Below are 24,154 nucleotides of genomic sequence, written 5' to 3'. Positions count from 1 at the left end.
TGAGTTTCAAAACATTTGGTTAAGGCAAACCAAAGTTAAAGAACGGATACATTTTTTTGAACGTACGGACGTATTTAGTACATTTTTACGTATATACAAACGATCGGAAAAGGTTAAAATTAAATGCCTACTCCGCAACGGCGTGACTGATTGTAAGTGTGACTGTTTGTCCTATAAAATTTATGGCTTTCCATACCCGTAGCCAGGGGTGGGGGTGGGTTCGGACGACCCCCCCTTTTGAAAACAGATTAGCACTGTTTAAGTCAACGTTCTGTTCGAATTGTGACTGTTAAAGACGAGATCGTGAGTCAAAATACATTAATATCGATAAGAACTCTTTGATGGGCTCTATTTTATATGAAACCTGCTTTGACTAGACCAGAGGCGGATTTAGGGGGGTGGGGGCGGGGCCACACCCAAACCGGATCCGGCTATAACCTGTCCCTTTTTAAATCATATTTTTTTTAAAGATGATATATACCCATGTATATTTCCAGATATTTATATAACAAAATGAAGACCTACACATATATATATATATAAAGATCTGATATGCGTTACATTTCCACTCCCTCTTAAACAAAGCTTATCGACAATTGCAAATTCCTACAGTCTATTTTAGATGTCAAATGGGTGCAAATATCAAAAAAATGCCGGAAACATCTGACACATTTACAAATGTGGTTTTAACCGCAACACAATACATACTAGCATCAGACACTTAATTAGAAATAACCCTTACCGTTTTAAATTTCCCACCCTTTTCACATATTAATAATCTTGATTGCAAAAAACATGAAACCCTGACGGGTTAAAATGCAAACATAGTACATTGTATACACAAATGACAAGAAACTTAATACATGATAAATGTTTTAAAAAAGTGAAGTTGATATTAATAACATATATCTATATATATATATCTATAATAATTGACCAATGTGGACCTTATTTTCGCAATTCCATAGATTCAACAATGAGCATAATTAGCTATAAAAGGTCCCTATATGACAATGTAAAACAATTTAAACGAGAAAACTATAACGGCCTTATTTATATAAAAAAAAATTGAACGAAAATCAAATATGCAACACATAAATTAACGACAACCACTGAATTATAGGCTCCTGACTTTGGACAGGAACATGCTTATATTAGGTGGCGGGGTTAAACAAGTAAGATGGATCCCATCCCTCGCTCCAACCTTGGACAATGGTATAACTGTACAAAATAAGAATGAATTTAGTCAATTTTAAAAATTACTAGTAAAAGATAAAAGCACTCTGTTTACATCTATGAAAATTTGCACGGTTATTCTTACAGTTTTGAACGCGTGCAACTGACCAGCAATAAGGGGGCTAACTTGAAGTTCAACATATATAAGTACAAAATCTTAGAATGATGAAATTGTCATCAGACGGATTCGAGCGTCAGACATAATGTCAAACGTGAAGCAGTCCTCGATTTCATGAGGGAAGGAATGGTCACCGAAAAACTGCGATAGCCATTAACCAATTTCACTTGAGTTTTCTCTATACTCTGTGCTTAGCCCAATAGACTGACACCCCACCCCCCCCCCCCCACTACCACCAACACCAGTTATTTCTGCGCAAGATAAAAACGACAACAGCCTATTTGCAGGGAAGAACAATTAGTATGACAATTTATAACATATGCATATACTGAATGACGAACAGAAGAGGTTTATACTAATAATAAAAAAAATAACATCCACAAGAACTTGACATGAACACAATCGGCGCCAAAAAAAAATATCGAACATTTAAAAAAAATGTCATACGCCCATCATCAGCAATGGTTCGGACGTATTTGAAAATCTGGTCCGACCAGCTTTTCAAAAATGTGTTAAAGCTTCAGAAATACGGAACAATTTTACCAAAAAATGCATTGTAAATAAAATCATCATAGATATCAGAATTTAAATTTTGTATTTATGACAGACGCGCGTTTCGTCTAAAAAAGACTCATCAATCCGAATCCAAAAAAAGTTAAAGGCCAAATATTATACAAAGTTGAAGAGTATTGGGTACCAAAGTGCTCTCATGTCGACAATTTTTACAGATATTTATAAAAAAAATATATTACATGTCTATATGAGCAATGTCTAGTACTAGTTCGAAATTCAATACTGGTCCCTTTTCTTTTACCGTCTGAGCCAATAGGGACGATTAATCTCTGCTATAAGTTTGATTCACAATTGACAAGAATTTTACATGCAAGGGCTAACAAACCAGGTGGCTAGACAGAAACACGCACACGTTCGGACGCCCATAGAAAAGTTCTATGTCCACCGCAACGCATGTCGCGTAGGGTGATACATTTAAGAATTATAAAGAAGAGCAGTGCTGACTGCCAAGCTTTTCACCAAAATATATATTAGAGCGATATTATTGACACGATTACTAATAAGAACCTTTTTTTTTACATGTATGTACTAATTTCCGAAGTTTACAAAAATGAATTCCGATCGTAAGCCCGTTCACAAAAATATAAAAGTTATATCATACCGCCTATATATGATTATCACACAGTCATGTCCCATGGCGAACAAGGCGGGTGCAAATAGCATAAGAAGTGTATTTTTATTATTATTATCATTTAACTTATATGTGTTTACGTCCTGTTTCACAAAAGTTAGGCGAATGAAAGAAATAATTATTGGCGAAAATGAAAAGCTGTTCAAAGAATGGTTTAAAAAGACCATGGCAATTCAGATTTAAATGAATATAGTATAAAATTATAACAACCTTTTTAGGAACTGAGTATGCATGAAGAAGATCCCTCCCCACCCCCTTGTGACACCACTGCATAAAAGAACATATGTTTGCATACATTTCATTTAGCAAAAAGCAATACAGAAGTAAAACGTAAATTATGTGTGCCTATATAAGACACGTTTAAATACCCCAGTTATAGTTGATGTCTTATTTGAAGTCCAATTATTAGTAATAATGTATGTGAATGTATATTTGAAAAAATACCTTACCCTAACCTTGGACAATGGTATGAAAGTACAAAATAAGAACGAACTATATATATATATATATATATATAATCAGTTGAAAAAGGCTTAACTCATCAGATGACAAAACTATAAGTGGACGTGGCCGGGTACTTGTACACCCAAAAACAACAAAATGACACTAGGAACAGATTTGAGAGTACTCGCAGTTAACTGATAGCTACTTCAAAGCCACTAACAACTTATCATCTAAGACTAAAATATGGACTTGCACATCACTATTATGCGTATAATCATCCCAGTTGCGGAACTAGAAATATTCATAAGTGGGGCTCAGTTAAAGGCCGAAAAGGGAGCTTGTTCCAGTCATGTTTCGGTGCTTCTCTTTATAATCAACAACTCAAAAGTCCCCAAAAGGGGGAGCAGGCCACCTGCCACCGGATTCCCTTGATACGCTTCTGCATTCTACAAGATATCAAGGTCGTTGCTTAAAAAATGTAGGAGTAGCTCTAGATGCTTGTAATATACATAACTGTTAAGGTTCAACTCGGTCTTCCTGGCATTTAAGAATATTTGACAAAAATCAAAATGCCTAAGTATACATGCATGAACATCTCAATTGTGTGTTCAAGCAAACTCTGAAATATTAAAACAGTAGTTCAACAAATGTCGGAAGAGGAAGCAGGACAAACAATGATCTCTCTCTTTGCATTTTATAATAAAGTGTATCCAACTACCTTGCATTTTGAGGATATTTGACTTAAAATGTTTCAGTTGCAACTCAAAAACTGTACGAGGTGATATTCGGACAAACCAATCTATAGCTGGGCGAACAGACGAACGGGTAGACGAACGAACCTGTAAGCGATAAATTAATATACTCTACGATGTAAGTGGGGTCATAAAAATCAAAACCTTATATATAGTGCTCAATTTGCTTAAACATTTCTCTTCAGTTTTATAATCATGAATTCTAAGATCTTAAATCGTTTTAAATTTGAGTCTCTGAATTGAAAGTTATTTTTCAGGGATCCGATTGTTGCTATCTGTCATTTCGGTTTTTTGTTTTAATCTCGTTTTCACATATTCTAGCTAGGCTATTGTTTCACATTTTGTCACATCGGGACATTTTATAAATCCCCCCCCCCCCCCTGCAAATACTGCAAATTCACCAGAGAAAACAAAACAAGCAACAATGAAAAGAGATAAAGAACATGTTATTGCCATTGTGGACCATCTGAATGAACCATGACTGATCCCTTTGATGTCTTATCAATATCTCTTCTAGAATGCATGCTTCAAGAATAAGAATAAGAATTTTATTAGTTTGAAATCCAAACAATAGGATTGTTACTAAAATACACAACAAAAACAAACAAACAAACAGGCATATTAAAATTACAAAACGATAGTCAATAAACAGTTACACTACAAACATGTAGCATTGAAAGAAAAACAAAAACATAGATTAATAGTATTAATTATAATACTATTTTTGACAGCATGCCTCCTCTTTAAAGTTATGTATTAAAATATTATGCTTATGTATGAAAAAATATATTATAATATACATTACACAGTTCATATATTGACATTATAATTGTTTCTCTCATTATACATTTCACTTATGTAGTTAACAATGATAAGTAAAATATCACATTCTTCGCAGGAAAATATAAAATCAAATTTATTTTCTTCACTCATGGAATTAAAACAGGGGACAATATTAGAAATTTCATTAAACATTTTGATCCTAGTTTTATTAATTTCTGAACATGTAATGATGAAATGAAATTCATCTTCCAACTCTTTATGACATAAAGGACATATTCTATTTTCTAGAGCTGTTTTGTTGTATCTTCCACGTTCAACAGCCAACATACTATTACTTATTCTTATTTTAGCATAATTTTTTGTAACATTTTTATCTAAATTCAATAAAAGGTACTTTTCTAGTTCATACTTAACTTTAAATTTTCTGTAGGTTCTTAGTTTATTTCCATTTATTGAATTATCATCATTAAAGAGACAATTTTTCCAAAATATAATGTAATTTTCATTGAGCTTCTTCACGACGGCTAATAGTAATCGTTTTTTAGAGAAGGTACATTGATTTTCCCAAACATGAGTGAAATTTAATTTTGAAAGTAGCATTTTAACTTTTGAAGCAAATCCATCATTTAACTGCTTGTTAGCTTTATAAACATTATATAATAAAGACTCATTTTCATTTGACTTTAAAATATGTAACCAAAATCCTATAGAAGACTTAAGGGCCTGTATACCAATAGGGTACATTCCCAATTCAGCTAATACATCTGTATTTACTGACGTTGAATTAACATTTAGAAGACCTTTCGCAAATTTGATTTGGAGTTTTACTGATTCCATAGATAAATATTGAGATTCAAGAGTTTTGTTGTTCTTCACAATATTTAGCGACCATATCTCACTACAATACAGTAATATTGGACTAACACAAGAATTAAATAGTTTCATATGGGAAGAAACATCCATCTTATCTGAGTAGAGTATTTTTTAATACAAAACAATGCCTTAGAAGCTTTTTTACATAGGAGATTTACAGCATTAGTGAAAATTCCTGATGGCTTGAATAGTATACCTAAATATTTATATTCTGTGCAACATTCAATTAATTCATTATTCAATACAAACTGGTCTTTTGTAAGTTTTTTACCACTTTTATTAAATATCATTGTTTTTGTCTTGTCAAGATTGACAGTCAAGTTCCATTTTTCACAATAAGTATTTAACTTGTTTAGACAATTTTGTAAACCTTCTGAGGATTCTGATATTAATACTAAGTCATCAGCATATAAAAGACTAGACAATTTTATGTCATGTAATGTTACAGGATCACATGTGTTATCAAACATTGAGGTTAAATCATTTATATAAAAAGAAAATAAGGTAGGACTTAGAATGCAGCCTTGTTTTACTCCAACTGAGGAAGGGAACATATTAGTAACGCCTTCAGTGACTTTAACTGCAAATAAAACTTCTTTGTACATATCTTTAAGGATATTAAAGAATGGTCCATTTATGTTATATTCAGCAAGTTTGTGCAACAGAGCTTCTCTATTTATAGTGTCAAAAGCTTTTTTAAAATCAATAAAACATGCATATATTCTTTTGTTTGATTTAAAAGCCTTATCAATAATAGTTTTTAAAGTAAGGAAGTGATCACTAGTTCTGCATCCTTTTTTGAATCCAATCTGTTCACGACAAATAATATTATTAGTTTCTGAATACTTTTCTAAACGGTTATACAAAACTCTTGTGAAAAATTTTCCTAAGCAGCTAGAAAGTGCTATACCTCTGTAGTTTGAGGGGTTATTAAAACACCCTCCTTTGAATACTGGTTTAATATAATTTTCTCTCCATTTAGAAGGATATATGCCAGTAAAAAGAATTAAGTTAAATAATTTAACATACATGTTGACGTTCATAGTACAAGATATTTTTAACATTTCATTTGTTACTCCATCAGAACCACATGCTTTCTTATTTTTCAAGGCTTTTATAGCAAGAAGCACTTCCTCTGCAGTTATCCTAACATTTAGTTTTTTGTTGCAATTATTCAAAAATTGATCATCAGTACATGATTTAAAACCAGAATTTTTGTCATGAGTAGTATTCATTAGATTTCATAAGTATTCAAACCATTCTTTAGCTTGAATGTTTGAACTAGGATCATTCAATTCTTTTTTCTTTAAAGTTTTAACAGTTTTCCAAAACTCATCTGAAGAATTCTTTGATTCCAAAATTTTTGTCAGCATTTTATTTCTAAATTGTCTATAGTTTTTCCTTATTAATTTGTTAAGTACCTTTTTTTTTGGACATAACTTCTAATCTTAGTTGCTTATTCCATGGTTCTTTACACAATTTCCTAGTATGGTGTTTTAAAGCTCTAAATTGTGCTTCACATTCATTATTATAGTAGGGTTTTTTAACTTTTCGGAATTTACTTTTGTTATTCCTGAGCGTGGATTGTTTTGGGCCAAGAAAAGCAGCATTATACAGTACTTGCAACCTTAGGCGTTACTGTTTGACGTGAACTTGACTGATCGGTGAATGATCGGTGACGGATGTTTGATGGATCGATGACTGATCGGTGATCGGTGACCCATAGGATCCGTCAGATAAGTCAAATAACCTATGTAAGAGTTACCCTGACAACTGTCACCGATCGATCAGTAAATTAAATTTATGCACGGATCGGACGGATACGTATATATTTAAAATTCTTATATAAACCGAACTCCACAGTGTTTACAATCGATGAACGCGGACCTCTACGAAGACACCTTAATTTACACGTTATAATTTGTAATAAAATTAGTTGCAATAAAAAAAGTAAAAATAGTTTAACAGAATAAGATGCTTAGAGCGTTAAATTGTTTGTGTTGATTAATATTTTCGTATTAAATATTATAAACCTCAGAGACATATAAAACATAATTGTATTATATGACTCAGTTAACATGAACTTATTTCTACGAAAATGGTTATTGTTGACCGCCATTGGATTTTTGAGCTTTTAATAGTTTCGAATAGGTTGTTTTTTCATGAAATTAAAAGAATGTCAAAGAAATGATATTAAAAGTTTGTTCCCATTGTTTAGAATTACCAAAATTAATCTTCTTTTTATCAAATATTGTACTATTTTATTTGCAATCAGTTATTTTTACCATCTTGAGACAAGTCTTCTAATCAGAATTGAGATATAATGAGAATTAAAATACTTAAACTTTTAATTTTGTGGAATAAGAATGCAGTTATTGATTTATTTTGATGCATATTATTAACTGTCATATGATTTCAGTACTTTTTGTACATAATGATTGGCTGTTCTTCATAAAATAATTTTACTTTAAGGAAAAAGATATTAAATTTTTGTACGCGTTGCCTAAAATGCAAATATTTCTTCATTTTACTGAAAATTATTGACCGCCATTGGATTTTTGTACTTTTTATAGTTTAGAATAGTTTTTTTTTCATAAAATTAAAAGAATGGCAGAGAAATCATACTGAAATTTTATTCGCATTGTTAAAAATAACCAAAATTGTTTTTCTTTTTATTAAAAATTATACTGTTTTATTTGAAATCAGTTATTTTTACCATCTAGAGACAAGTCTTTTAATCAGAATAGAAATATAGTGAGAATTAAAATACTTAAACTTTTATTTTTGTGGAATAAGAATGCAGTTATTGATTTATTTTGATGCAAATTATTAACTGCATATGATTTCAGTACTTTTTGTACATCATGATTGGCTGTTCTTCATAGAATAATCTAACTTTCAGGAAAAAGATATAAAAATTTTGTACGCGCTGCCTAACATACAAATATTTCTTCATATTACTGAAAATTATTGACCGCCTTTGGATTTTTGTACTTTTTATATTTAAGAATAGTTTTTTTGTCATAAATTAAAAGAATATCAGAAAAATCATACTAAAATTTTGTTCGCATTGTTTAAAATAATCAAAATTATTCTTCTTTTTATCAAAAATGATACTATTTTATTTGAAATCAGTTATTTTTACCATCTTGAGACAAGTCTTCTAATCAGAATTCAGATATAATGAGAATTAAAATACTTACACTTTTATTTTTGTGGAATAAGAATGTAGTTGTTGATTTATTTTGATACTAATATTAACTGTCACATGATTTCAGTACTTTTTGTACATCAAGATTGGGTGTTCTTCATAAAATATGCTTACTTTTAGGAAAAAGATATGAAATTTTTGTACGCGTTTCCTAAAATGCAAATATTGTTTCATTTTACTGAAAATTATTTACCGCCTTTGGATTTTTGTACTTTTTATAGTTGAGAATAGTTTTTTTTCATGAAATTAAAATAATATCAGAAAAAACATACTAAAATTTTGTTCGCATTGTTTAAAATAATCAAAATTATTCTTCTTTTTATCAAAAATGATACTATTTTATTTGAAATCAGTTATTTTTACCATCTTGAGACAAGTCTTCTAATCAGAATTCAGATATAATGAGAATTAAAATACTTAAACTTTTATTTTGGTGGAATAAGAATGCAGTTATTGATTTATTTTGATGCATATTATTAACTGTCATATGATTTCAGTACTTTTTGTACATAATGATTGGCTGTTCTTCACAAAATAATTTTACTTTAAAGAAAAATATATTAAATTTTTGTACGCGTTGCCTAAAATGCAAATATTTCTTCATTTTACTGAAAATTATTGACCGCCATTGGAATTTTGTACTTTTTATAGTTTAGAATAGTTTTTTCAACAAAATTGAAAGAATATCAGAAAAATCCTACTAAAATTTTGTTCGCATTGTTTAAAATAATCAAAATTATTCTTCTTTTTATCAAAAATGATACTATTTTATTTGAAATCAGTTATTTTTACCATCTTGAGACAAGTCTTCTAATCAGAATTCAGATATAATGAGAATTAAAATACATAAACTTTTATTTTTGTGGAATAAGAATGCAGTTATTGATTTATTTTGATAAAAATTATTAACCGTCATATGATTTCAGTACTTTTTGTACATCATGATTGGCTGTTCTTCATAAAACATGCTTACTTTAAGGAAAAATATATAAAATTCTTGTACGCGTTGCCTAAAATGCAAATATTTTTTCATTTCACTGAGAATTATTGACCGTCATTGGAATTTTGTACTTTTTATAGCTTAGAATAGTTTTTTTTAATAAAATTAAAATAATATCAGAAAAATCATACTAAAATTTTGTTCGCATTGTTTAAAATAATCAAAATTATTCTTCTTTTTATCAAAAATGATACTATTTTATTTGAAATCAGTTATTTTTACCATCTTGAGACAAGTCTTCTAATCAGAATTCAGATATAATGAGAATTAAAATACATAAACTTTTATTTTTGTGGAATAAGAATGTAGTTATTGATTTATTTTGATAAAAATTATTAACCGTCATATGATTTCAGTACTTTTTGTACATCATGATTGGCTGTTCTTCATAAAACATGCTTACTTTAAGGAAAAATATATAAAATTCTTGTACGTGTTTCCTAAAATGCAAATATTGTTTCATTTTACTGAAAATTATTTACCGCCTTTGGATTTTTGTACTTTTTATAGTTGAGAATAGTTTTTTTTCATAAAATTAAAATAATATCAGAAAAAACATACTAAAATTTGGTTCGCATTGTTTAAAATAATCAAAATTATTCTTCTTTTTATCAAAAATGATACTATTTTATTTGAAATCAGTTATTTTTACCATCTTGAGACAAGTCTTCTAATCAGAATTCAGATATAATGAGAATTAAAATATTTAAACTTTTATTTTTGTGGAATAAGAATGCAGTTATTGATTTATTTTGATGCATATTATTAACTGTCATGATTTCAGTACTTTTTGTACATAATGATTGGCTGTTCTTCATAAAATAATTTTACTTTAAAGAAAAATATATTAAATTTTTGTACGCGTTGCCTAAAATGCAAATATTTCTTCATTTTACTGAAAATTATTGACCGCCATTGGAATTTTGTACCTTTTATAGTTTAGAATAGTTTTTTCAATAAAATTGAAAGAATATCAGAAAAATCCTACTAAAATTTTGTTCGCATTGTTTAAAATAATCAAAATTATTCTTCTTTTTATCAAAAATGATACTATTTTATTTGAAATCAGTTATTTTTACCATCTTGAGACAAGTCTTCTAATCAGAATTCAGATATAATGAGAATTAAAATACATAAACTTTTATTTTTGTGGAATAAGAATGTAGTTATTGATTTATTTTGATAAAAATTATTAACCGTCATATGATTTCAGTACTTTTTGTACATCATGATTGGCTGTTCTTCATAAAACATGCTTACTTTAAGGAAAAATATATAAAATTCTTGTACGCGTTGCCTAAAATGCAAATATTTTTTCATTTCACTGAGAATTATTGACCGCCATTGGAATTTTGTACTTTTTATAGCTTAGAATAGTTTTTTTTAATAAAATTAAAATAATATCAGAAAAATCATACTAAAATTTTGTTCGCATTGTTTAAAATAATCAAAATTATTCTTCTTTTTATCAAAAATGATACTATTTTATTTGAAATCAGTTATTTTTACCATGTTGAGACAGCCTGTACGAAAAAATCCAGGCGTCTTTTACACGGATTCCAGGCGGATATTTTAGAGGGAATCCGTTTAAAGTCCACTTTTACACGAAGAATCTTTCTTACATGGATTCCAGGCGGGTTACGGGCGGAATAGAGCCGAAATATGCAAATTTATCCGCCTGTCTTAGGAGGAAAAATTTCCGTCTAATTAAAAGGAAAAATGTTTTTCTCAAAAATATATCCGCCTAAAGAGATGGAAAATATATCCGCCTAATGAAACGGAAAATATATCCGCCTTCGAAAAAAAATCCGCCTTAGAATATGAAAAAAAATCCGCCTTAGAATATGAAAAAAAATCCGCCTTAAGAATATGAAAAAATTCTGTCTTCAATGAAAGAATTTTTTCATTCCAAAGATTCAGGTTTTTACCACTGCCATGCCTTCTTGCGAAGAAAAACTAGGCCTTCATACAATAAAATGCAAAAAATGTTATCAAACTTGATCGAATTTATTTAAGCAACTACAAATTACTATACATGTATGTATAATTTTGACATTTTTAGTTCTTCACAATTTCTTCATTTTCAGTTATTAGTCATATTTTTAAGGGTTTTTCAGTGTTCTTTGAATATAAATTATTATCACAAGTTCCTGAATTTATTTCGTGCATAACTGATTTGCTCTGTAACAGCATCATTGATATGACCATCTTGCATGGATCTGTTGTGTTTTGTGCACCAAGCAGTAACATAACCTGAAAAAAAAGAGGACATAAAATAAAATTACCATGCATTATTGGTTTAACTAAAAGGAATTTGACAAATTTCTCTATGTTATACAGGTAAATTGTGAGCTGCCTAAGTAGGTGGGGTTTTCCTTCATTTTGACATATTGACCTGAATTTACTATTTTTACCATATATCATTCAATATACATATTACAACAGAAACATCTAAAACTTGAAATTATAAGATTAAACTATGAAAAATAAGATGTTAAGCATGTTTTAAAGAGTAATTATATTTTAAGAAAAAATCCTTGTAAAATCAAGGGCAGATAATTATAATGAATTTACTATGACCTGTTTTGGGGATTTTCTCAATAAAATAAGACCTTTGGGCTGTAACCCCTGTTTTCAATTTGCTAATTTAAAAGATATATATCATGTTTATATCAAAAAAATATAACAGATGGTTTTACAACTTTTGATTTTTTTCAAATTTGTTAAAAGTCCAATATGTGCAAAAGTTACTTAAAAAGCATTCATAAGGATTTCTTTCATATAAAACTACTTACTCCAAGTCTGATTGAATGTGTCCATTCTTCAGTCCTATCAGAAAACAATTTTCTGTTGTTTCACCAGTTCTGAAATATAAAAAAAAATTGTCTTATTACAATTAAACAAAATAATTATTACATATACTGTGCATGAAGTGTATAGGTTATTCTTTACTTTGATTAGTACATGTAGTATTGGTCTTTTATTTTACTTTAACATCATAGGCCCGCATTTACATGTACAAAATGTTTGTCTTGCCATTTTAAAAATCTTAAATTTGATCCATAATCATGATAATTGAGTACATATGTACTAAATTTTAAAAGATAACACTTTATGATTTTTCGGAATAGATGTCTATTATATATATTTAATTATTACAGTCATACAACAGATCTCCAATTTTGCCAAAACTTAACTATCAAATAATATCATATAAAAGAGATTGTCTTAAAGATATAAGTCTTGTGTCATACACAAATACCACAGTAATTATGAACATGATGTAATTATGCAAAAATTGAATGGTCTTATATAGTTATTTTCTTGATCCTACATGGTACTTATATATATATATGTCACAAGTTATTTGAAGGAAATAGCAGTTTCATAATATTCAAAAAGGTTGAAATACTTATATTCATAATTTCAACTTACCAGAAGATTCAATCCAAAATATATGAAAACATCAATCTTCACAAATCCAATAGTCATGTCATCAGAAGAATATATACATCTGCACTTTTTAATGTTAATAGAATACTTTGGCTCTTTTTAGTCCACAACTCTACATCCATGGTAAAATTCATATTTTGGTCAAGATAAATATTTAAGACATCTTTTCTTGTAATGTCTGCAAGTTCAAATTTTGAATCTGACCTGAGTGTTGGGGTTATTTTGGGAGTTGTTTGATTCCTTGAAATGTTTCCCTAATCATTATACTATTAATTACCTAAATCTTAAATATTTGATTTATAATAATAAATAAATAATATTCACCAATTTTTATCTATTATTTTTATATTTTGGACTGTAGCAATTTAAGAGAAATGTACAAAGCAATGTGGTCTCCTTCATAAGGCCCCAACTCTTGAGTGTGTACATATCATTTCCTGTCCATTTCACAGAGGCAAATGAAAAACAGATGGGGGACCTACATAACATTTCTATCACTAACTGATAAGAAAGAGACTGCATGGAAATACTATTTGTGTATTATCATGATTATTACTTAATTAAATAGAGATACACTTAATAATTAATTGTACTTGAAAATAAATTAATTTAACCTGCAATTCCTATGTTGGAAAATTCAAAAACAAGTTATTGTTATCACTGTTAGTGAAATAAGTATATACATTCTAGTCACTTTTTATATGTTTAAATGTATATAAATAGCAACACATAAAGTTATAAATTACCTAACGATGCTATCACAATTTGAATTTAATTGAATTTAATATGCCATCTTTAAGACTCTTTAAATATAAAAATATTAAATATGTTGGATTTCAGGGGGGTACAAATACTGGCTTTATGGCCCAAATAATCACCATGCATGCACTCTCTCATCAGTAATGATACATTTTCATTTGAAAAAAAAATTAAAAGAACAATTCTGCCTCAAAAGTTAGAAAAAATTTCTAAGTACAATTCCCGCCTGATAAATTTGAACAAAATCTTTTAAGTCTAATTTCCTCCTAACAAACTTGAACAAATATACTAAGTCCAGCATTCCGTCTATGATATTTCTTTTACTAAAGAAATCCTGTTAACTCAACAGGAAAGTAGTAAATATTTCGCCTAAGGTCTTTGATACTTTAGGCGGATTTTTTTCAATATTCCATGTCCGCCTTAATTCCGTCTATAAGTCTTAATTTTTAGGTGGATTCCGCCTGGGTTCCTGCTATTTTTAAGCGGAATCCTCCTAATATTCTCATACGGGAAGTCTTCTAATCAGAATTCAGATATACATGTAATGAGAATTAAAATACATAAACTTTTATTTTTGTGGAATAAGAATGTAGTTATTGATTTATTTTGATAAAAATTATTAACCGTCATATGATTTCAGTACTTTTTGTACATCATGATTGGCTGTTCTTCATAAAACATGCTTACTTTAAGGAAAAATATATAAAATTCTTGTATGTGTTTCCTTAAATGCAAATATTGTTTCATTTTACTGAAAATTATTTACCGCCTTTGGATTTTTGTACTTTTTATAGTTGAGAATAGTTTTTTTTCATAAAATTAAAATAATATCAGAAAAAACCTACTAAAATTTGGTTTGCATTGTTTAAAATAATCAAAATTATTCTTCTTTTTATCAAAAATGATAATATTTTATTCGAAATTAGTTATTTTTACCATCTTGAGACAAGTCTTCTTATCAGAATTCAGATATAATGAGAATTAAAATACTTAAACTTTTATTTTTGTGGAATAAGAATGCAGTTATTGATTTATTTTGATGCATATTATTAACTGTCATATGATTTCAGTACTTTTTGTACATAATGATTGGCTGTTCTTCATAAAATAATTTTACTTTAAAGAAAAATATATTAAATTTTTGTACGCGTTGCCTAAAATGCAAATATTTCTTCATTTTACTGAAAATTATTGACCGCCATTGGAATTTTGTACCTTTTATAGTTTAGAATAGTTTTTTCAATAAAATTGAAAGAATATCAGAAAAATCCTACTAAAATTTTGTTCGCATTGTTTAAAATAATCAAAATTATTCTTCTTTTTATCAAAAATGATACTATTTTATTTGAAATCAGTTATTTTTACCATCTTGAGACAAGTCTTCTAATCAGAATTCAGATATAATGAGAATTAAAATACATAAACTTTTATTTTTGTGGAATAAGAATGTAGTTATTGATTTATTTTGATAAAAATTATTAACCGTCATATGATTTCAGTACTTTTTGTACATCATGATTGGCTGTTCTTCATAAAACATGCTTACTTTAAGGAAAAATATATAAAATTCTTGTACGCGTTGCCTAAAATGCAAATATTTTTTCATTTCACTGAGAATTATTGACCGCCATTGGAATTTTGTACTTTTTATAGCTTAGAATAGTTTTTTTTAATAAAATTAAAATAATATCAGAAAAATCATACTAAAATTTTGTTCGCATTGTTTAAAATAATCAAAATTATTCTTCTTTTTATCAAAAATGATACTATTTTATTTGAAATCAGTTATTTTTACCATGTTGAGACAAGTCTTCTAATCAGAATTCAGATATACATGTAATGAGAATTAAAATACATAAACTTTTATTTTTGTGGAATAAGAATGTAGTTATTGATTTATTTTGATAAAAATTATTAACCGTCATATGATTTCAGTACTTTTTGTACATCATGATTGGCTGTTCTTCATAAAACATGCTTACTTTAAGGAAAAATATATAAAATTCTTGTATGTGTTTCCTTAAATGCAAATATTGTTTCATTTTACTGAAAATTATTTACCGCCTTTGGATTTTTGTACTTTTTATAGTTGAGAATAGTTTTTTTTCATAAAATTAAAATAATATCAGAAAAAACCTACTAAAATTTGGTTTGCATTGTTTAAAATAATCAAAATTATTCTTCTTTTTATCAAAAATGATAATATTTTATTTGAAATTAGTTATTTTTACCATCTTGAGACAAGTCTTCTAATCAGAATTCAGATATAATGAGAATTAAAATACTTAAACTTTTATTTTTGTGGAATAAGAATGCAGTTATTGATTTATTTTGATGCATATTATTAACTGTCATATGATTTCAGTACTTTTTGTACATAATGATTGGCTGTTCTTCATAAAATAATTTTACTTTAAAGAAAAATATATTAAATTTTTGTAAGCGTTGCCTAAAATGCAAATATTTTTTCATTTTACTGAAAATTATTGACCGCCATTGGAATTTTGTACCTTTTATAGTTTAGAATAGTTTTTTCAATAAAATTTAAAAAATATCAGAAAAATCATACTAAAATTTTGTTCGCATTGTTTAAAATAATAAAAATTATTCTTCTTTTTATCAAAAATGATACTATTTTATTTGAAATCAGTTATTTTTACCATCTTGAGACAAGTCTCCTTATTAGAATTGAGATATAATGAGAATTAAAATACTTAAACTTTTATTTTTGTGGAATAAGAATGCAGTTATTGATTTATTTTGATACACATTATTAACCGTCATATGATTTCATTACTTATCAGGATTGGCTGTTCCTCATAAAACATGCTTACTTTAAGGAAAAAGATATTAAATTTTTGTACGCGTTGCCTAAAATGCAAATATTTCTTCATTTTACTGAAAATTATTGACCGCCATTGGATTTTGTAATTTTTATAGTTTGAAATAGTTGATTTTGTTCATAAAATTAAAGGAATGTCAGAGAAATCATACTAAAATTTTATTCGCATTGTTTAGAATAACCAAAATTATTCTTCTTTTTGTTAAAGATGATATTATTTTATTTGAAATCAGTTATTTTACCATCTTGAGCTTCAAGTTACCGAAAGGAAAGGGAGGGGTATCAATACTCTGGCCATCAAAATGGTCCAGCAAAATTAAAAAACTAAAAGATGGAAATGAAAGGGTTATTGCAGTTAATATTACGGCAACCAATGATATATGCCTTATCAATGCTTATATGCCATAGATCTTATTAAATGAAACCTCCTTTTAATGTACATTTTATGCATATTAAAAAACAAATTCAAATGAAACATAATTTTAAATATAAATAAAACTAAGTCACATACTTAAGTGAATATACTTGTATGGTTTGTTATAAAAAGGTCCATGTAAATATGCCTTGCATGACATTTCTATTGTTTATTGTTTATTTATATGTGCTGTACATATGTTGAAAATTTTGTTTTATCATTTTAAAAATTTTTTTAAGTTAAGGGAAAACTCCATATATATTTGGAGGTGCTCCTAATTAAAGGAGGCTTATACCAAGAAGAAGAAGACACGTCTGCTAATTAGAATTGAGATGTAATGATGTACTTTTTATTGTTTAGGAGTAGTTATCTTTTTTATTAAAAAAAAGACTCTCAGAAAAATATAATGTAATGTTGTTTGCATTGTTGAAAATTATTTCTATTTCTTGTTAAAACCAGTTATTTTTGTAATTTGTTGTTTTAAATGCTTCGATTGTGACGAGAATATAGAAAGTCCGAGATTATGATAGGGTTTTGTTTAAGAATTTTATGATGATAAGGATACAAAAATTTAAAATATTGAAAAAAAATAGACTTCATTTTTCAATAACTGATTATTTCATTTTGTTTTTCCCGAGAATGTTTGGAAAATAATAAAATAAAAACCGCGATGTAGACACCGTTTTAGAACTCGCCGGTTTTGAAAATATATAACCTAAATAAAACGAAAAAGACCATTCTTTAATGATGATATTTTAATTTAGGTTTTATCTGTACATTTCTTTTCATTTCAATTCATAAAACTTTGCTAAATAATTAATAAACAAAATGTATAATTGAACGTTCGATTTTCAATAGTCGCCATTTTAATTAGATTAAACGAAACTAAGATTCCGTAATTTGTATTAGTTTATCATGTGACGTATTAAAGTTCAATCCGTCATCAAGGTCGATCGGTACTATCCGTCCGATCAGTCCGATCAGTCAATTACTTTTACTATAAGTCTGACGGATTGCTGACGTGAGTTTGACGCGAACTTGACTGATCGGTGACTGATCGATGACCGCTGACTGATCGCTGAAATAGTAACGCCTAAGGTTGCAAGTACTGTACAATAAAGATGATATATTAGAAACATTTTCATTAATTTTTTCTTCTACACTGGACAAGTTATTTTGAACAGGAATTTCTGCTAAGTTTTCTATTTCAGAAATAATTGGTTGGAAGTCAGTTTTTAATAAGTTTAATTTAAATGTATTTTCATATTCATTACTCCATTTTATGCACTTTAAAGGAGTTTTTAAGTTTTCTGGGGGTTGCCTATTTATTTGAGACATGATATTTACTGTTATTGGACAATGATCTGATACTGTTGGGTCAAATTTATTTATTGAAAAATTTATGATACTTGGCAAGAACCCGGAGCTGCAAATACAGTAGTCATCAATAGAAGTTCCATTATGATTAAAAAATGTAATTTTTCCCTTGGAATCTCCTAAAGTTCTTCCATTTAAAATTCTTAATTGAGCAGAAATGCATAACTCTATTAATTGTTTACCATAACTGTTGGTGTTTTGTGTTATCTCAGTACTTCTTGATTTAAGCACAGCATCTGCTATGTAATTAATAGGTAAAAAATCATCTAGACTGTCATCAATTTCATTTGTAATATAATCAGACTCACTAACATTGATATGGGCATTCAAATCACCAATTAAAGCAATATTACCCTCTAAAGAAAATTTGGTAATATCTTGCTCTAGTTTTTCAAATATTTGTTTATCACAATTAGTTCGCATAGTGTATGATGAGTTACTGGGCGGTATATACATGGAGCAGATGAATAGATTTTTCTCAAAGCCAAAATAATTTTTGTCAAGTTTAAACCACATCATGTCACTCATTGTTTTATCAATTAATTTAACACCTTGCAAAATTTCCTTTTTAATAAAAGTGGCTAAACCACCCCATACTCTATTAGTTTTAGACTGTCTGCAGTTAGTAAAACATTTGTATCCATTATAAAATAAAATATCCTTTGAGGAGGCATGTGTCTCTGATAAGCATACAATATCAGATGTCATTATATCACTAAAATTTTCATCATCTAGTTTACATATCCTGTCTCCACTTAATTTTCTAAATAAACCATTAACATTACATGAAGTAATTGATACATTCCTTGACACTTTAATACACATATTTTTGAGTTGCAAAACAAATAAACAAACATCATGAACAAGGATAGGGTTCTCATTAACCTAGTTATCTAATGCAATTAGCAAATGTATAATTCTTTTAAAATTGTATCAATTGTTCATTGTTGTACCACAATGAGATATATTTTGTAATAGTTATTAATTAGAACTGTTTTATTCATAATAGAATTTTAAATTAAAGCTTGTAAAATAAACAGCTAGAGTTATCCCTCTTTACCTAGCAAATAGATCAATGACTAAGAGAGAAAAACAAAAATATGAAATAAATTTACTAAGAAATCTAGAATTTACATCTTTTTAATTCTTCTATCAATGTAAAAAGAAAATGGGACTTTAAAGTATTTTTTCCCTTACTTAAAGTACACAAGACCCTCTGGCCTAAATCAACATGTATATATTCACAAGTTTGCCTAAATCAACATGTATATATTCACAAGTTTCTTAAAGTTAAAAGGAAAAAACATTCTTTTTAACAATAACTATTATGATTGTTTTCACACTTTTTGTGCAATGATTAAGAATTTAATGACATTTAAATACATTTGCAAATGCAGATGCAATACTGGTCGCTAAGTCAGAAATCTGACTTTGGCTAAGGTCTCTATCCATTTCATGTCTGTATGATTGGTTGTATTGAGATGTACTGTTGTCATAATTTCTGTAGTAGTTAACTTCTCCATCAGTATTGTATGAATTGCTGTAATCAAATGATTTTCTTGTACTATCATTTCTGTAATGGTCAAGTTCTGTCTTATCATCTTGAGTATACCAATTATTGTTATACAATGGTCTCCTAGTGTTATCACCCTTGTATTGGTGACTTTTATTGTAGCCTGTATTGCTGAATCTGTGGTTGTAATTATTCGAGATTCTTTGCGAACAGCTGTCGAGAAAGGCTTGAACATGTCTAAACATGTTATCACTAGACCTATGAACTACAAGAAAAGGCGAAGTCAAAATCATCATTGAGTTCACTCAACACAACCATCTTAGAGATAGGTACTGTCCACCCAGTCTGGGAATCTGCATCACAGAGCTTATTAGATGTACGGAAAAGCATGATCAAAGCTCGTATGCTCACTGGTACATATTTGGTACAGGCCGACAAATACAAATTTAGTCAATACAAGATAAATGCAACATGCCTGCTGTGTCAGAGGGAGGACGAAGATCTAACGCATGTCTTAACATTCTGTCCAGCTTTAAGGGAAACTCGTATGAAGTATTTCCTTCCTCTCAAAATCCTGGTCACAAATATCATAGGTTGCAAAGGATGGGAACAACTTTTTAACATTAACCAAAACATTGTAGCACTTTTGCTAGATTTCTCAGTTTTCCACAATCTGCAAAACCTCAGTAAAACCCAGAAGATGAATGTCGAGTCACTGACTAGAGACTTCTGTTACAAAATACATATCTGCCGCTTACAGCTTCTAAAGAACTTAGAAAACAAGTGAAATTCAATTGGAAGTATGTGAAATCTAGGAATGATCAGTATAGACAATGTACTCTAGTAACTTTTGTACCTAATCAATTTTATTTTTTTTTACTTATGATGGACAAGTTGAGTTTTAGATTTTATGCCTCCAAACATGTACATTTTTTCTAATCCTGTGAATATTTTTCCATCCCCATTTTATTGTACTTTTATTTCTTAACTACGTTAAACTCTCCACCATATGTACAGAGCACGTCTACTGGCCCTGTTTTACATTATTTATTTTATCGATTATTTTTACCTTTGTCTTTGGTCCTTTTTAACCCTATTGTAATTAACTTTTAAACAATATAAAATAAATCTTGATTTACCCACTACTGTAAATACTCCTCATTACCCATTGCGGGGTGTTCCTTAGATAGGAAGCTTATACTAAAAACGTTTGATAATTCAGGCCCGGTTTTATTATTACCTATTCCATTATAAGAGATATCTTTAAACGGTTTTCTGCTTTAAAAAGATACAGAAAAGATCTTTCAGATGCATTCATAAAATTAGAGATAGCTTATAAAATATGGATGTTATGAAAATGTTTGCAAGCCATTTCAGTGCACATTATAATTTTTACGGACTTTTACAAGTTATTCAGGCCCGGTTTTATTATTACCTATTCCATTATAAGAGATATCTTTAAACGGTTTTCTGCTTTAAAAAGATACAGAAAAGATCTTTCAGATGCATTCATAAAATTATAGATAGCTTATAAAATATGGATGTTATGAAAATGTTTGCAAGCCATTTCAGTGCATATTATAATTCTTACCGACTTTTAAAAGTTATTCAGACTCGGTTTTATTATTACCTATTCCATTATAAGAGATATCTTTAAACGGTTTGCTGCTTTAAAAAGATAAAGAAAAGATTGTTCCCCTGCATTAATAAAATAAGAGATAGCTTATAAAATATGGATGTTATGAAAATGTTTGCAAGCCATTTCAGTGCACATTATAATTTTTACGGACTTTTACAATTTATTCAGGCCCGGTTTTATTATAACCTATTCCATTATAAGAAATATCTTTAAACGGTTTTCTGCTTTAAAAAGATAAAGAAAAGATCTTCCAGCTGCATTAATAAAATAACAGATAGCTTATAAAATATGGATGTTATGAAAATGTTTGCAAGCCATTTCAGTGCACATTATAATTTTTACGGACTTTTACAAGTTATATAGGCCCGGTTTTATTATGACCTATTCCATTATAAGAGATATCTTTAAACGGTTTGCTGCTTTAAAAAGATACAGAAAAGATCTTTCAGATGCATTCAAAAAATTAGAGATAGCTTATAAAATATGGATGTTATGAAAATGTTTGCAAGCCATTTCAGTGCACATTATTATTCTTACCGACTTTTAAAAGTTATTCAGACTCGGTTTTATTATTACCTATTTCATTATAAGAGATATCTTTAAACGGTTTGCTGCTTTAAAAAGATAAAGAAAAGATTGTTCCCCTGCATTAATAAAATAACAGATAGCTTATAAAATATGGATGTTATGAAAATGTTTGCAAGCCATGTCAGTGCACATTATAATTTTTACGGACTTTTACAATTTATTCAGGCCCGGTTTTTTATTACCTATTCCATTATAAGAGATATCTTTAAACGGTTTTCTGCTTTAAAAAGATACAGAAAAGATCTTTCAGATGCATTCATAAAATTAGAGATAGCTTATAAAATATGGATGTTATGAAAATGTTTGCAAGCCATTTCAGTGCATATTATAATTCTTACCGACTTTTAAAAGTTATTCAGACTCGGTTTTATTATTACCTATTTCATTATAAGAGATATTTTTAAACGGTTTGCTGCTTTAAAAAGATAAAGAAAAGATTGTTCCCCTGCATTAATAAAATAAGAGATAGCTTATAAAATATGGATGTTATGAAAATGTTTGCAAGCCAGGTCAGTGCACATTATAATTCTTACCGACTTTTAAAAGTTATTCAGACTCGGTTTTATTATTACCTATTCCATTATAAGAGATATCTTTAAACGGTTTGCTGCTTTAAAAAGATAAAGAAAAGATTGTTCCCCTGCATTAATAAAATAAGAGATAGCTTATAAAATATGGATGTTATGAAAATGTTTGCAAGCCATTTCAGTGCACATTATAATTTTTACGGACTTTTACAATTTATTCAGGCCGGTTTTATTATAACCTATTCCATTATAAGAAATATCTTTAAACGGTTTTCTGCTTTAAAAAGATAAAGAAAAGATCTTTCAGATGCATTCATAAAATTAGAGATAGCTTATAAAATATGGATGTTATGAAAATGTTTGCAAGCCATTTCAGTGCATGTTATAATTCTTACCGACTTTTAAAAGTTATTCAGACTCGGTTTTATTATTACCTATTTCATTATAAGAGATATTTTTAAACGGTTTGCTGCTTTAAAAAGATAAAGAAAAGATTGTTCCCCTGCATTAATAAAATAAGAGATAGCTTATAAAATATGGATGTTATGAAAATGTTTGCAAGCCATTTCAGTGCACATTATAATTTTTACGGACTTTTACAAGTTATTCAGGCCCGGTTTTATTATTACCTATTCCATTATAAGAGATATCTTTAAACGGTTTTCTGCTTTAAAAAGATACAGAAAAGATCTTTCAGATGCATTCATAAAATTATAGATAGCTTATAAAATATGGATGTTATGAAAATGTTTGCAAGCCATTTCAGTGCATATTATAATTCTTACCGACTTTTAAAAGTTATTCAGACTCGGTTTTATTATTACCTATTCCATTATAAGAGATATCTTTAAACGGTTTGCTGCTTTAAAAAGATAAAGAAAAGATTGTTCCCCTGCATTAATAAAATAAGAGATAGCTTATAAAATATGGATGTTATGAAAATGTTTGCAAGCCATTTCAGTGCACATTATAATTTTTACGGACTTTTACAATTTATTCAGGCCCGGTTTTATTATAACCTATTCCATTATAAGAAATATCTTTAAACGGTTTTCTGCTTTAAAAAGATAAAGAAAAGATCTTTCAGCTGCATTAATAAAATAACAGATAGCTTATAAAATATGGATGTTATGAAAATGTTTGCAAGCCATTTCAGTGCACATTATAATTTTTACGGACTTTTACAAGTTATATAGGCCCGGTTTTATTATGACCTATTCCATTATAAGAGATATCTTTAAACGGTTTGCTGCTTTAAAAAGATACAGAAAAGATCTTTCAGATGCATTCAAAAAATTAGAGATAGCTTATAAAATATGGATGTTATGAAAATGTTTGCAAGCCATTTCAGTGCACATTATTATTCTTACCGACTTTTAAAAGTTATTCAGACTCGGTTTTATTATTACCTATTTCATTA

The 24,154-nt window shown here is 28.4% G+C and overlaps 1 long non-coding RNA gene across 1 annotated transcript; it reads right to left on the bottom strand.

Moving 5' to 3' along the window:
* Positions 1-11,607: 11,607 nt before the first annotated feature.
* On the bottom strand, positions 11,608-13,727 carry LOC143054990 (uncharacterized). Its single transcript, XR_012971904.1, has 2 exons — positions 12,417-13,727; positions 11,608-11,874 (listed from the first exon to the last, which is right to left on the bottom strand). It is a non-coding gene; the product is annotated as an uncharacterized LOC143054990 (long non-coding RNA).
* Between the last annotated feature and the right edge of the window lie 10,427 nt (positions 13,728-24,154).

This window comes from Mytilus galloprovincialis, chromosome 12, assembly GCF_965363235.1.
Source record: "Mytilus galloprovincialis chromosome 12, xbMytGall1.hap1.1, whole genome shotgun sequence".
Lineage (NCBI taxonomy): Eukaryota > Metazoa > Mollusca > Bivalvia > Mytilida > Mytilidae > Mytilus > Mytilus galloprovincialis.
Note: the sequence above shows the minus strand (reverse complement) of the source record. Positions and strands in the feature narration are given on the sequence as shown.